Genomic DNA, 12,888 nt, shown 5'->3' on the forward strand with positions numbered 1-12,888 from the left:
TTTTTCATCCCTTATCGATGTTCTCCCTCAACCGTCATTCCCATTTGATTACTGGGCCTCCAAATTAGACACCTGGCCAGAATTGGCAGAATATGCATTGCAGGAGCTTGCTTGCCCGGCAGCAAGTGTCCTATCAGAAAGAGTATTCAGTGCTGCAGGTTCAATATTAACCGAAAAAAGGACTTGTCTGGCTACCCAAAATGTTGACGATCTAACATTCATTAAAATGAACCACAACTGGATTTCGAAATCTTTTGCCCCACCTTGCCCGGCCGACACCTAGCTTTCCTATGAAAAGCTCTTGCCTGTGAATTACTTTTCTAATGTCTAATTTGCTGCAGCTGATTGTACAGCATACGACATGTTTACACCTCCCTAAATGGCAAAACTCCCCACACGGGGCCGTGGTATCGCGACTTGGCGCAAGCACCCGTGAGACTGCTGTTTGTCTGAAGAGGTGGGTGTGCTCGCTTTTGGTTGACGGCATTGCTACTGGGTCCCTCATAGTACAATGTAGTGTCTCTGGCGGTGGTGGTGCGCACCCAACGTCAGACACACCGTTGTAACATGAGGGGCCCTGGGGCGGTCCCGCCGGCCTCAAGAGAGTTCCCCCCTACCCCAGCTCAAAATGTGCTCTACCACGTGCAAAATTATGTCGCACAGCTCCACCAATCTTTAGTCTATTCGCTGACATCATTCAATGTCTGGCACTGACAATACAAATTTGTAGACATCTATGATGCAACTTAAAGTAGTCTGTGTCTGTGTCCTATATTGGCACCATTAAATAGTTACTGCCAAATTACTATGTCAGAAACTCAGTAGATGAGCCCACCCCTGTACCTAAGTATGCCACCTTTTTTTTTGTTTTGGTTGTTTTGCGAGACATTAACATCTATTTATATTTTGGGAGTACTGGGACAGACACTCCTTGCACTACTCCTCCACTCACCACCAAGCTGCCTGTGTATCCATGTAACCGCTGTAAAGCTGCCATGAGCCTATTGTTTGTTATTTTAGGCCTTTGATAGCCTGTCTGCGGTCCCTACTTTAAATACTCCTCCACTCATCACCAGCTGCCTGCCCGTGTATCCATGTAACCGCTGTAAAACTGCCATGAGCCTATTGTTTGTTATTTTAGGCCTTTGATAGCCTGTCTGCGGTCCCTACTTTAAATACTCCTCCACTCATCACCAGCTGCCTGCCCGTGTATCCATGTAACCGCTGTAAAACTGCAATGAGCCTATTGTTTGTTATTTTAGGCCTTTGATAGCCTGTCTGCGGTCCCTACTTTAAATACTCCTCCACTCATCACCAGCTGCCTGCCCGTGTATCCATGTAACCGCTGTAAAACTGCCATGAGCCTATTGTTTGTTATTTTAGGCCTTTGATAGCCTGTCTGCGGTCCCTACTTTAAATACTCCTCCACTCATCACCAGCTGCCTGCCCGTGTATCCATGTAACCGCTGTAAAACTGCCATGAGCCTATTGTTTGTTATTTTAGGCCTTTGATAGCCTGTCTGCGGTCCCTACTTTAAATACTCCTCCACTCATCACCAGCTGCCTGCCCGTGTATCCATGTAACCGCTGTAAAACTGCCATGAGCCTATTGTTTGTTATTTTAGGCCTTTGATAGCCTGTCTGCGGTCCCTACTTTAAATACTCCTCCACTCATCACCAGCTGCCTGCCCGTGTATCCATGTAACCGCTGTAAAACTGCCATGAGCCTATTGTTTGTTATTTTAGGCCTTTGATAGCCTGTCTGCGGTCCCTACTTTAAATACTCCTCCACTCATCACCAGCTGCCTGCCCGTGTATCCATGTAACCGCTGTAAAACTGCCATGAGCCTATTGTTTGTTATTTTAGGCCTTTGATAGCCTGTCTGCGGTCCCTACTTTAAATACTCCTCCACTCATCACCAGCTGCCTGCCCGTGTATCCATGTAACCGCTGTAAAACTGCCATGAGCCTATTGTTTGTTATTTTAGGCCTTTGATAGCCTGTCTGCGGTCCCTACTTTAAATACTCCTCCACTCACCACCAAGCTGCCTGTGTATCCATGTAACCGCTGTAAAACTGCCATGAGCCTATTGTTTGTTATTTTAGGCCTTTGATAGCCTGTCTGCGGTCCCTACTTTAAATACTCCTCCACTCACCACCAAGCTGCCTGTGTATCCATGTAACCGCTGTAAAGCTGCCATGAGCCTATTGTTTGTTATTTTAGGCCTTTGATAGCCTGTCTGCGGTCCCTACTTTAAATACTCCTCCACTCACCACCAAGCTGCCTGTGTATCCATGTAACCGATGTAAAACTGCAGTATTTTGCTTATAAAAAAGAAAATACTGGAGAGATATCAAATGCAGACATTTTAACATTAAAAACAAAAACACATACAACAAAAAACTGGTACAGTACAAAAATTGGCCACCAGCTACAAAAACTTGCTCCTGCAAGTAGTTAACTGAAAGGTTTTTTTCCATTGAAAACACAGATATGGCATCCACCGAGTGTTGTCCTGTCGCGTCTTCTTTATATTATTGCCAAGAAGCTGCAACTGAATAAAGCTGAGCTTCTACCTTCTGCCTCTTATTAACTGCTTTTTTTAAAAAAAATTGTCCACCAGCTACAAAAACTTGCTCCTGCAAGTAGTTAACTGAAAGGTTTTTTTCCATTGAAAACACAGATATGGCATCCACCGAGTGTTGTCCTGTCGCGTCTTCTTTATATTATTGCCAAGAAGCTGCAACTGAATAAAGCTGAGCTTCTACCTTCTGCCTCTTATTAACTGCTTTTTTTAAAAAAAATTGTCCACCAGCTACAAAAACTTGCTCCTGCAAGTAGTTAACTGAAAGGTTTTTTTCCATTGAAAACACAGATATGGCATCCACCGAGTGTTGTCCTGTCGCGTCTTCTTTATATTATTGCCAAGAAGCTGCAACTGAATAAAGCTGAGCTTCTACCTTCTGCCTCTTATTAACTGCTTTTTTTTAAAAAAAATTGTCCACCAGCTACAAAAACTTGCTCCTGCAAGTAGTTAACTGAAAGGTTTTTTTCCATTGAAAACACAGATATGGCATCCACCGAGTGTTGTCCTGTCGCGTCTTCTTTACATTATTGCCAAGAAGCTGCAACTGAATAAAGCTGAGCTTCTACCTTCTGCCTCTTATTAACTGCTTTTTTTAAAAAAAATTGTCCACCAGCTACAAAAACTTGCTCCTGCAAGTAGTTAACTGAAAGGTTTTTTTCCATTGAAAACACAGATATGGCATCCACCGAGTGTTGTCCTGTCGCGTCTTCTTTATATTATTGCCAAGAAGCTGCAACTGAATAAAGCTGAGCTTCTACCTTCTGCCTCTTATTAACTGCTTTTTTTAAAAAAAATTGTCCACCAGCTACAAAAACTTGCTCCTGCAAGTAGTTAACTGAAAGGTTTTTTTCCATTGAAAACACAGATATGGCATCCACCGAGTGTTGTCCTGTCGCGTCTTCTTTATATTATTGCCAAGAAGCTGCAACTGAATAAAGCTGAGCTTCTACCTTCTGCCTCTTATTAACTGCTTTTTTTTAAAAAAAATTGTCCACCAGCTACAAAAACTTGCTCCTGCAAGTAGTTAACTGAAAGGTTTTTTTCCATTGAAAACACAGATATGGCATCCACCGAGTGTTGTCCTGTCGCGTCTTCTTTATATTATTGCCAAGAAGCTGCAACTGAATAAAGCTGAGCTTCTACCTTCTGCCTCTTATTAACTGCTTTTTTTTTTAAAAATTGTCCACCAGCTACAAAAACTTGCTCCTGCAAGTAGTTAACTGAAAGGTTTTTTTCCATTGAAAACACAGATATGGCATCCACCGAGTGTTGTCCTGTCGCGTCTTCTTTATATTATTGCCAAGAAGCTGCAACTGAATAAAGCTGAGCTTCTACCTTCTGCCTCTTATTAACTGCTTTTTTTTTATAAAATTGGCTGTTCCGGCCTACTAAAGGTGTCTGTCTGCCCCTGCCTGGTGTTGTCCTCAACTGAATAAAGCTGAGCTTCAACCTTCAGTTCCAAATTACCATTTTTAAAAATGCAATTGGCTGTTCCGGCCTACTAAAGGTGTCTGTCTGCCCCTGCCTGGTGCTGTCCTCAACTGAATAAAGCTGAGCTTCTACCTTCTGCCTCTTACTAACTGCTGTTTTTTTAAAAAATTGGCTGTTCCGGCCTACTAAAGGTGAATGTCTGCCCCTGCCTGGTGTTGTCCTCAACTGAATAAAGCTGAGCTTCTACCTTCTGTTCCAAATTACCATTTTTAAAAATGCCATTGGCTGTTCCGGCCTACTAAAGGTGTCTGTCTGCCCCTGCCTGGTGTTGTCCTCAACTGAATAAAGCTGAGCTTCAACCTTCAGTTCCAAATTACCATTTTTAAAAATGCAATTGGCTGTTCCGGCCTACTAAAGGTGTCTGTCTGCCCCTGCCTGGTGTTGTCCTCAACTGAATAAAGCTGAGCTTCTACCTTCTGCCTCTTACTAACTGCTGTTTTTTTTAAAAATTGGCTGTTCCGGCCTACTAAAGGTGTCTGTCTGCCCCTGCCTGGTGTTGTCCTCAACTGAATAAAGCTGAGCTTCAACCTTCAGTTCCAAATTACCATTTTTAAAAATGCAATTGGCTGTTCCGGCCTACTAAAGGTGTCTGTCTGCCCCTGCCTGGTGTTGTCCTCAACTGAATAAAGCTGAGCTTCTACCTTCTGCCTCTTACTAACTGCTGTTTTTTTAAAAAAATTGGCTGTTCCGGCCTACTAAAGGTGAATGTCTGCCCCTGCCTGGTGTTGTCCTCAACTGAATAAAGCTGAGCTTCTACCTTCTGTTCCAAATTACCATTTTTAAAAATGCCATTGGCTGTTCCGGCCTACTAAAGGTGTCTGTCTGCCCCTGCCTGGTGTTGTCCTCAACTGAATAAAGCTGAGCTTCAACCTTCAGTTCCAAATTACCATTTTTAAAAATGCAATTGGCTGTTCCGGCCTACTAAAGGTGTCTGTCTGCCCCTGCCTGGTGTTGTCCTCAACTGAATAAAGCTGAGCTTCTACCTTCTGCCTCTTATTAACTGCTTTTTTTTTATAAAATTGGCTGTTCCGGCCTACTAAAGGTGTCTGTCTGCCCCTGCCTGGTGTTGTCCTCAACTGAATAAAGCTGAGCTTCAACCTTCAGTTCCAAATTACCATTTTTAAAAATGCAATTGGCTGTTCCGGCCTACTAAAGGTGTCTGTCTGCCCCTGCCTGGTGCTGTCCTCAACTGAATAAAGCTGAGCTTCTACCTTCTGCCTCTTACTAACTGCTGTTTTTTTAAAAAATTGGCTGTTCCGGCCTACTAAAGGTGAATGTCTGCCCCTGCCTGGTGTTGTCCTCAACTGAATAAAGCTGAGCTTCTACCTTCTGTTCCAAATTACCATTTTTAAAAATGCCATTGGCTGTTCCGGCCTACTAAAGGTGTCTGTCTGCCCCTGCCTGGTGTTGTCCTCAACTGAATAAAGCTGAGCTTCAACCTTCAGTTCCAAATTACCATTTTTAAAAATGCAATTGGCTGTTCCGGCCTACTAAAGGTGTCTGTCTGCCCCTGCCTGGTGTTGTCCTCAACTGAATAAAGCTGAGCTTCTACCTTCTGCCTCTTACTAACTGCTGTTTTTTTAAAAAATTGGCTGTTCCGGCCTACTAAAGGTGTCTGTCTGCCCCTGCCTGGTGTTGTCCTCAACTGAATAAAGCTGAGCTTCAACCTTCAGTTCCAAATTACCATTTTTAAAAATGCAATTGGCTGTTCCGGCCTACTAAAGGTGTCTGTCTGCCCCTGCCTGGTGTTGTCCTCAACTGAATAAAGCTGAGCTTCTACCTTCTGCCTCTTACTAACTGCTGTTTTTTTAAAAAAATTGGCTGTTCCGGCCTACTAAAGGTGAATGTCTGCCCCTGCCTGGTGTTGTCCTCAACTGAATAAAGCTGAGCTTCTACCTTCTGTTCCAAATTACCATTTTTAAAAATGCCATTGGCTGTTCCGGCCTACTAAAGGTGTCTGTCTGCCCCTGCCTGGTGTTGTCCTCAACTGAATAAAGCTGAGCTTCAACCTTCAGTTCCAAATTACCATTTTTAAAAATGCAATTGGCTGTTCCGGCCTACTAAAGGTGTCTGTCTGCCCCTGCCTGGTGTTGTCCTCAACTGAATAAAGCTGAGCTTCTACCTTCTGCCTCTTACTAACTGCTGTTTTTTTAAAAAATTGGCTGTTCCGGCCTACTAAAGGTGTCTGTCTGCCCCTGCCTGGTGTTGTCCTCAACTGAACAAAGCTGAGCTTCCACATTCTGGCTTTCGCCCTATACTATCAGATATTAAACTGCATTTGGCCTACTAGTGTGGTTAGGCCCTTGAAACAGTGTCTGCTGCTCTTGGGTTTGCTACTCCACTGAACAAAGCAATGCCGCCTGTTTAGTCCTGTTACCAATTTTGAACTGCATTTAGCCTACTTTATTCTTTGGCCCTATATCTGTTTCCTCCTCATCCTGCCCATTGCCCAGCCACTGCTAGATGAGTCTGCTGGTACATTGACTTAGACCACTACATTCCCCTTATACTCTACACAGCCAGAATCTGACCCTGCTGAAAGTAAGGTTCCCCTTCCCGCATGTTATACCACCTTACACAGGGACAGAGAGGAAGGTGCAGATGAAAGTGCAGGTTCCTTCATCAGGTGGGGGGGCATACTCGTTGGCGACGTCACTGGCACAGGGCCCCTCAGAGTACGCAAAAGTGTCGCTGCTGGTGGGAGGCGCCCCCGCCATGCAAACACACATCGCTGTACTTTGAGGGGCCCTGTGCCAGTGCCAATGCGAACGAGTGGGCCCCCCCTGCTTGCTCAGGATCACAGCACTTGCAACGTTGAAATACTTACCTTTCCCTGCAACACCGCCGTGACGTAGTCCGCATTTCCTGGGCCCACGAAAAACTTGAGCCGGCCCTACTCCCCCCACAACTTTTGCCAAATGACCCCCAATTCCCTATGCCCAACTATTATTATAAAGTTAATTAAGATTGACAAGCTTCAGAAACAAGAATGGATGTTTTTGGCATTAAAATGGGCACTGTAGGTGTTTTCCTGGCCTCCACTCACTGCCGACTATGCTTCCCCATTGACTTGCATTGGGTTTCGTGTTTCGGTCGATCCCCGACTTTTAGCGATAATCGGCCGACTGCACTCGACTCGACTCTGGACAAAATCGGGTTTCACAAAACCCGACTCGATCTTAAAAAAATGAAAGTCGCTCAACTCTATTCAGAACCTAGTTGTGTGGTATAAGCTATGATTCCTTCCCTGACATAGATTCTATATCGTACAATCAAGAGGAACTGACTGAAGTATCAGACAGTCTAAAGGCTAATGGAAAAAGCAGACATTGGCAGGCTTCCAGTGGCCCCTGCTAGAGTGGAACTGAAGGATGGAATCAAACTATCACACCTCCTTCAGTATCCTCATTCCCCAGCACAGGAGGATGCCCTATGGGTCTATATCACTCAGGTACTTCAGGCTGGAGTTCTGATCACTATGACATCTCCTTGTAGCACACCCCTTCATCCAGTCAAGAAAAAGACCCCCACAGGGCAGCCTTGCACTTATATAATAGTCTATGATTTGAGAGAAATAAATAAAGCTACGGATTCAATCACTCTCATCACACAAAACCCCACACTCTTTGGCACAAATCCCAGCAGACACTCAAGTGTGCACTGTCATTGACCTTGCTAATGCTTTTTTTCTCTGTACCATTGCATCCAGATTGTCAATACATTTTTACATTCACAGTTCAGGGAAAACAATATGCTTGGACAGTGTTACCACAGGGTACACAGAGTTCACATACATATTACTCTACAGTAGAGATGGGCGAACCCGAACAGTAAAGTTTGGCATTCCTGTAAGAGGGACGACGAGACAGCAGGTACCTACGTGCCAGGTCCAGAACTAGGGAGGCTCTATCCACTGTTCCCAGGGGGAAGCATTAGTAAGGCAGACCTTCTCCTGCTGCCTGAGGGATGCGCTAGTGAGAGGAACCTTCCTGCTGACCAAGGGGGGTGGAGAAAGAGGAAAAAGAAGCACGCACAGCAGAGCAATTTGGCGCAAACTGACAGCGTGCAGCATAGAGAGGAAGCTGCAGCGCATCCAGTAGCGACCAGAGAACAAGGTGGCGAAAGCTCCATGACTGAGTACAGTCACATGTCACATAAGAGTGACCTCATATGGGACTGATACTTGCACCCTGACATTTCCAGTGACTATTTGCCTAAACACTTGTGACCTGACTTCACCATTGAGTATAATTGCAGAGCCACTTTGGGCTCTTACAGGACTGTGGCCCGTGCCTCTGTCGGCCACTGCAGTTTATGGACTAGGCCCAGTGGAAGGAACCGGAGACCGACCACTGCCGCCAGAAGACAGACCACTGTCCTCATCAGGACCATCTTGGAAAAGACATCGTGCCAGACGTTGCCGGCGCTATTGAGTTCCCAACAGGAGTTACAGTTTGCAGAACTCCTGACACTAGTGTTTCACAAGGAACTGTCGTTATCTGAACCGTCGTTCTTCTACTCACATATCCTTAGCCATTTAAACTGTTTATTCCCCTGTGTGCCCTTTACCTCCCAACATCTGTTCCCATTTATACAGTTTAATCCATTACCTCCCTGTGTGGAGTATTCACTTGTTAACAAATCTGGTAACCTTTGCCTTCTGTCCATCACTGCATCCGTCAACCTGTTTACACTCGCACCGAACACCTACTGTTCGGCATGGTCACTGAACACGGACTTCACTGGGGAGTCTATGTTACTGTTTGGGTTCAGCCCCCCGAACATGCTGCCACGCTGCCATGTCACGCTGCCATAGGCATGGCAGGGCAGCAAACACTGCTTCTGATCGTCTGTAAAATCGTCACTGCCATTCAGTCAGCTGCGATTCCCACGCTGTCAAATGAGCGTAAGTTTCTCTGAACCCTGGTTGTTATGCATGTAGAACCCCCAAATGTCTTTGCTGCACCTCCATTTTAAATGGGGTACATGAGTTTAAATCCAACACTACAGGTACCACATCTAAAATTAATTTTCACGTCAACTGTCAGTCCACTTTTGTGGTATACCTGATTGAATGTGGTTGCAGCCCACAATATGTAGGTCGCACCATACAAATGTGATTTAACCCCATTTCTCATCTGTGTCTCTTTCCTGCGCTCCCAAGACCGGTTTTCATTGTCTCATTACTCATACACCACATGATATAAATGAAGTTCTGTTCCAAATCCAGCCCAAACACCTATCTATGACCAGACATCTCAGAATTCAATGTACTGTATATTGCTTCTCCCCCTTCATTTGCTTTCTAAAAGTGTACTACTGTCAATTAGAGTTGAGCGACTTTTACTTTTTCAGATCGAGTCGAGTTTCGCGAAACCCGACTTTGTGAAAAGTCGGGTCGGGTGAAATCGGCGATTATTGTGTAAAGTCAGGGGCCGACTGAAACATGAAACTCACTGCAAGTCAATGGGGAATCAAAGTCGGCAGAGAGTGGAGGACAGGAAAACACCTACAGTGCCCATTTTAATGCCAAAAACATCAATTCTTATTACTGAAGCTTGTCAATCTTAATTTACTTTATAATAATAGTTAGGCATTGAAAACTGGGGGCCATTTGGCTAAAGTTGTGGGGGGATAGGGCTGGCTCAAGATCTTCGTGGGCCCAGGAAACGCGGAATACGTCACGGCGGTGGAGCAGGGGTAAGTATTTCAACTTTGCAAGTGCTGTGATCCTGAGCAAGCAGGGGGGCCCACTCATTCGCATTGGCACTGGCACAGGGCCCCTCAAAGTACGGCGGTGTGTTTGACGGCGGGGGTGCCTCCCACCGGCAGAGACACTTTTGCGTACGATGAGGGGCCCTGTGCCAGTGACGTCGCCAACAAGTGTGCCTCCCCACCTGATGAAGGAACCTGCACTTTCATCTGCACCTTCCTCTTTGTCCCCGTGTAAGGTGGTATAGTATGTGGGAAGGGGAACCTGACTTTCAGCAGGGTCAGATTCTGGCTGTGTAGTGCAAGGGGAATGTAGTGGTCTGGGTCAATGTACAAGCATAGTCATCTAGCAGAGGCTGGGCAATGGGCAGGATGACAAGGAAACACAGATATATGCCCAAATAATAAAGTAGGCTAAATGCAGTTCAAAACAGGTAACAGGACTAAACAGGTGGTATAGCTTTGTTCAGCGGAGGACAACTGTAATGAGAGGCTGACAATTAGTAGGCCCAATAAAGTAAGTAGGCTAAATGCAATTCAAAATAGGTAACAGGACTAAACTGGCGGCATAGCTTTGTTCAGCGGAGGACAATTGTAAGGAGTGGCAGACAGTTAGTAGGGCCAAGTAATAAAGTGGGCCAAATGCAGTTTAATATTTGATATAGGCTGAAAATTGAAGCTCAGCTTTGTTCAGTGGAGGAGAAAAGCAAGGAGCGGCAGACACCGTTAGTAGGCCCAACCAAACAAGTAGGCCAAATGCAGTTTAATATTTGATATAGGCTGAAAATTGAAGCTCAGCTTTGTTCAGTGGAGGAGAAAAGCAAGGAGTGGCAGACACCGTTAGTAGGCCCAACCAAACAAGTAGGCCAAATGCAGTTTAATATTTGATATAGGCTGAAAATTGAAGCTCAGCTTTGTTCAGTGGAGGAGAAAAGTGTTATGGACTGGTAATTTAGGAGCGACATGCGACTAGCTCTGGGCAGGTGGTAACTATACAGACCGCAGTTCCTGATCTTAACACAACACTAGTAGTAGCCGTGGAATGTTCCTGTCACTCCCTGGACATCTCGTCACAGCCGGAGAACTAGCTACCCCTAAAGGTAGAAACAGGAAAGCTATCTTGCCTCAGAGAAAATCCCCAAAGGATAGGACAGCCCCCCACAAATATTGACTGTGAGAGGAGAAGGAAATGACATACGTAGTATGAAACAAGATTTAGCAAAGGAGGCCAATTCTAGCTAGATAGACAGTAAGGAAAGAAACACTGTGCGGTCAGTAATAAAAACTAGAAAAAGTCCACCGCAGAGATATGCAAAAATCTCCACACCTGACTAAAGGTGTGGAGGGCAAAAACTTCAGCCCAGAGCTTCCAGCTTAGCTGAATAGATCCATACTAATAAGCTGGACAAATGAGCAAAACATAGAATGTGCTGAACAATAAAGTCCACAACAAGTGGACAGCAAAAGGACAAAAGGACTTATCTTTGCTGAACTGGACAGAGTGTCAGAGAAATCCAAAAGAGCAGTGGCTCCAAGCAGGAACAATTGACAACTGGCATTGATTGAGGAGTAAGGCCAGACTAAAATAGCCGAGCCGAAAGACGATCAGTGGGAGCAGCTGCTGATGCTAAATCCAAGAAGCAGCTATACCACTCAAAACCACAGGAGGGAGCCCAAGAGCGGAATTCACAACAGAAAAGCAAGGAGCGGCAGACACCGTTAGTAGGCCCAACCAAACAAGTAGGCCAAATGCAGTTTAATATTTGATATAGGCTGAAAATTAAAGCTCAGCTTTGTTCAATGGAGGAGAAAAGCAAGGAGCGGCAGACATCGTTAGTAGGCCCAACCAAACAAGTAGGCCAAATGCAGTTTAATATGTGATATAGGCTGAAAATTGAAGCTCAGCTTTGTTCAGTGGAGGAGAACAACAAGCAGCGGCAGACACCGTTAGTAGGCCCAACCAAACAAGTAGGCCAAATGCAGTTTAATATGTGATATAGGCTGAAAATTGAAGCTCAGCTTTGTTCAGTGGAGGAGAAAAACAAGGAGCGGCAGACACCGTTAGTAGGCCCAACCAAACAAGTAGGCCAAATGCAGTTAAATATTCGAAACAGGAGTAAACAGGTGGCATAGCTTTGTTCAATGGAGGACAGCTGTATTGAGTGGCGCAGACAGACACAGGTAGTAGGCAGGTAGTAGGCCTAAAATAAAAAAGTTGGCTCAATGCAGTTTAAAATTGGTTACAGGGGTACACAGGCGGCACAGCGTTGTTCAGCGGAGGACAATTGTAAGGAGTGGTGCAGACAGACACAGGTAGTAGGCCTAAAATAAAAAAGTAGGCTCAATGCAGTTCAAAATGGGTTACAGGAGTGAACTGGCGGCATAGCGTTGTTCAGCGGAGGACAATTGTAAGAAGTGGTGCAGACAGACACAAGTAGTAGGCCTAAAATAAAAAAGTAGGCTCAATGCAGTTCAAAGCGGGTTACAGGAGTGAACTGGCAGCATAGCGTTGTTCAGCGGAGGACAATTGTAAGGAGTGGCAGACACAGTTAGTAGGCCCAAAAAAGTCAGTAGGCTAAATGCAGTTCAAAATTGGTAACAGCAGTAAACTGGCGGCAAAGCTTTGTTCAGTGGAGGACAATTGTAAGGAGTGGCTGACACAGTTAGTTGGCCAAAATAATAAAGTGAGGTAAATGTCTGCCAAAAATTTTTTCAAAAATGAACAGGTGACATAGCTACGTACAGGCGTGGGCTCTGCTGCTGAGTAGCAGACAGTGGTAGTTGGCGCAAAGTATTAAATGGTCTAAATGGAGACCAGGGCCCCTGTATATTTTAACTATCATCTTTCATTTCAACAAATTTGTATTGGCAGTGCCATTGAAGGATTTATCAGCACAGACTACACTGCGGTGGAGCAGGGAGAGGTAAGTATTGCAAGTGGTAGAGCACTGTTCGACCAGGGGGGAACACTCTCTCGTGGGCGGCGGTACTGGCCCTCATATTACCCTCATATTATGACGGTGTGTTTGACGTTGGTTGTGCACCACCATCAGAGACACTTCATTGTACTATGAGGGACCCTGTGCCAGTGCCGTCG

Source organism: Ranitomeya variabilis, chromosome 1 (genome assembly GCF_051348905.1).
Source record: "Ranitomeya variabilis isolate aRanVar5 chromosome 1, aRanVar5.hap1, whole genome shotgun sequence".
Lineage (NCBI taxonomy): Eukaryota > Metazoa > Chordata > Amphibia > Anura > Dendrobatidae > Ranitomeya > Ranitomeya variabilis.